This window comes from Neltuma alba, unplaced genomic scaffold (genome assembly GCF_004799145.2).
Source record: "Neltuma alba isolate B1F8T4 unplaced genomic scaffold, ASM479914v2 tig00010128_pilon, whole genome shotgun sequence".
NCBI classification, from domain to species: Eukaryota; Viridiplantae; Streptophyta; class Magnoliopsida; order Fabales; family Fabaceae; genus Neltuma; species Neltuma alba.
The window spans coordinates 1,799,361-1,802,427 of NW_021635079.1; positions in this window are offsets into that span (position 1 = coordinate 1,799,361).

The following is a 3,067-nucleotide window of genomic DNA, read 5'->3' on the forward strand; positions in this document are numbered from 1 at the left end:
AGAGATATATGGAGATCTGCAAAAATATTACTCCTCCGGTCCTTAATATAGGACCCAATTATTGAGTTGGTTTTGGTCCTAAATATAAGACCCATTTCTCATATTTATCAATTTTCTCTAAATTACCCCTATAGATAGTCCCTCAACTATAATCAAGTAAAAGAAGAAAATGAGGTATTAAGAAAGATGATTATGGTGTTTTAGGAAAGATATGTCACATTTTTTATAATTAACTAACTTACCTAACTTCCTTAATCTAATCAAATTAGTTAAATGGGTTTTATATTAAGGACCGGAGGAGTATTATATTCATAACACTTCTCTTTGAATCTCCATTATATATGAACGTGCTTGATTAAAAAATTTCAACTAGAAAAAATCCTGTAATACAAGAACCTAGTAGAAGAAAAAAGAATACAACATTCATTGATACACTATGTAGGCTACCTCGTTAAAAACCTTGCTAGGAAAACACAATGGGACAAAACAATGGACGAGAAAATAATATCACCTGTGTATCAACTCCCTCTCTTGACAACATCAGTTGACATTTTCAAATCTACAAAGTCTAATATAACAAACTTTTTCCAAATATTGTAGTGAGATAATCATGAAACAAATAGTACACATGTGAATCATATTGTGATCTCTAGACATGAGAATCAAACAAGAATCTTTTATCTATAAAGCCAGTAAGATTAGTCTTGAGTACATACAAATAAAATAATATCACCTTCACAATATCCTTAAAGTAACATAGAACATGCTTAGCTTCATTCCAACGTTTCGATGTTGGTAAAGCACTATTTCAGGCTAATTAGCAAATGATATAGAAGGTTTTGTGTGGCTAGCTAGATACATAAGTACTTTAGTGGTACTAAGATATGGTACTTCTAAACAACTATATATTCGTCACCTTCTCGAGGTCTAAATAGATTTTTAGTTCACATTTAAAGATCTTATAGCTATCAAAGCACATAATAGATATAGTTTAATTATCAATATAATATATGTGACTTATCCATTTTTTTCCCAAAACTTTCGTTTTAATTATCTAGTAATTCACTGCTTTTATAAACTTTTCATAAGTTTTGATGCTTTTATATCATCAACGTAAATAGCAATAAAAATAAGCCCATTTCCAGATCTTTTCATGCAATGGCAATTTAGAATATTTTTATATCATCGCCTTAACTGATATTTACTAAATTGGTTATATCACGTATGCCTCCATACTTTGAACGCTTTACTGAAAGGTCCACTCTAACGTACGCTTTAGCCTGCTGCAAACAGTGTGCGGAGAGAAGGGCGAGATATATCAAAGAACATGTGGCTCTCACACTCTCGCAACAAATAAATATGCAGAGTTTACTTAGTTGAAGCATTTGGATTTCCATTTCTCATGCTCTCACACCAGAACCCCTCAGGATATGCAGATCTGCCGTGAAGAACCTTCTCGCATGAAGTAGAGTAGATTCATCAGGTCCCTCTTATATCTATGATCTTTCTTCTTTGTTTCATATTTATGCCTTTCTAAGCCTTTCCTCATATTACAGCTTCATCATCATTCATGAGCTACTTCTTGTTTTGTTTCTTTTGAAAAAACATCAGAGAAAAGTTAATTTAAAAAACATCAGAGAAAAGTTAACTTTTATTTAAGAAATTAAAACTCAGTTTCAAACACAGCGACTCCAGATGCTGATTCACCGAAAGCCTTTTGAATTCTTATATTATTTATTTTATATTTGGTGGGGGCATGTGCCTTTTTTCTGTTTCTGTTCTATGTTATATGATAATCTGTAGAAGAAATTGGTTTTCTGGTGTCATATAGTTTTTTTCTTGTCTTTAATTCTGATCTATTCCATATTCCATATTAAACCATAATGATCAGTTAGGATATAATTCTTCTCCTCTCCTGCCTCCCATGCCTTCTCTCTGGTTTTTCTGAAATACTTATTCATCGCATTAATTCATCAATTATTAATTTGATTGTTTTCTTAGATTCATCCACATTGATCTGAGGTTTTACAGCCTCACATTGACCCATAAAAGTGTATCGACACAAGCATAAATTAACATAAACCTCCTCGTTTTAGAATCAAATAGAGGCAGGTTCCTTTTGTAGGGGTGGGAATAGAATCAAAAAGAGGCTTTTCCCCAAACATAAATCTTTTTTTTTTTTTTCCAAATCTCATGACACCGTACCTCCTTGTTCGCATATATATATATATATATATATGAACAAACCATTCTCAGGAGTATTGATTGATACTGCCAGATGACATTGCAATGAAACAACCTGAGGATAAATGGCAAGTCAAAGCAAAGAAGGTCATGTAACACAGAGTCTCTTTCCCTTACATCGGAAAAAAAGGGTTATGGTTCAATTTTACCCTTAAAAGTTCTCACTCACGGTCAATGTGGCTGGGATAATGTTGCTACAATTTTAAATTTTCAAGACAACATTTTGAGGCAACATTGAACCTAACAACATTGTTTCTAAGTGAAAATTTTCAAGGTAAAATTGGACCTTAACGAAAAAATTTATTTGCAAAGCGAATATAAGCTACAGGTTCTAGATGTTGAGACGGGAGAGTAGGATCTAAACACCTGTGGTCTTTGCAGAACCGTTATTGCCTTCAGTAATTGCATTCCATTGAGTACTCAAATATGATACTGCCCTCTTCCACATATCCCATACTTTTTTCTAGCTACAGTAAATAAACAGTGATGTCCCATAGGCAATGAAGAGATATAACGTGAGATCATGGCAAACCAGTAGCGATATTTGTGCCATGCAAGCACAAGAGCATGAGATAACATCTAATGTGAAGACGAGGATGGATATGCACATGATAAATATCCATAGAATTGCTGGATGCTCAAGAAAAAGTGATATATCTGGGAAGTGCCATCCAACAACGGCGTCGAATATTATAATGAGTTTTTAAAAGCCTTCTTCTCGTGGAATAGCCCTGCATATATAATGTAAGAAATTAATTAGATAAATATACATGTTGTGTACATTAGGGACACATAACTTAAAATATTGAAAACACTACTTACT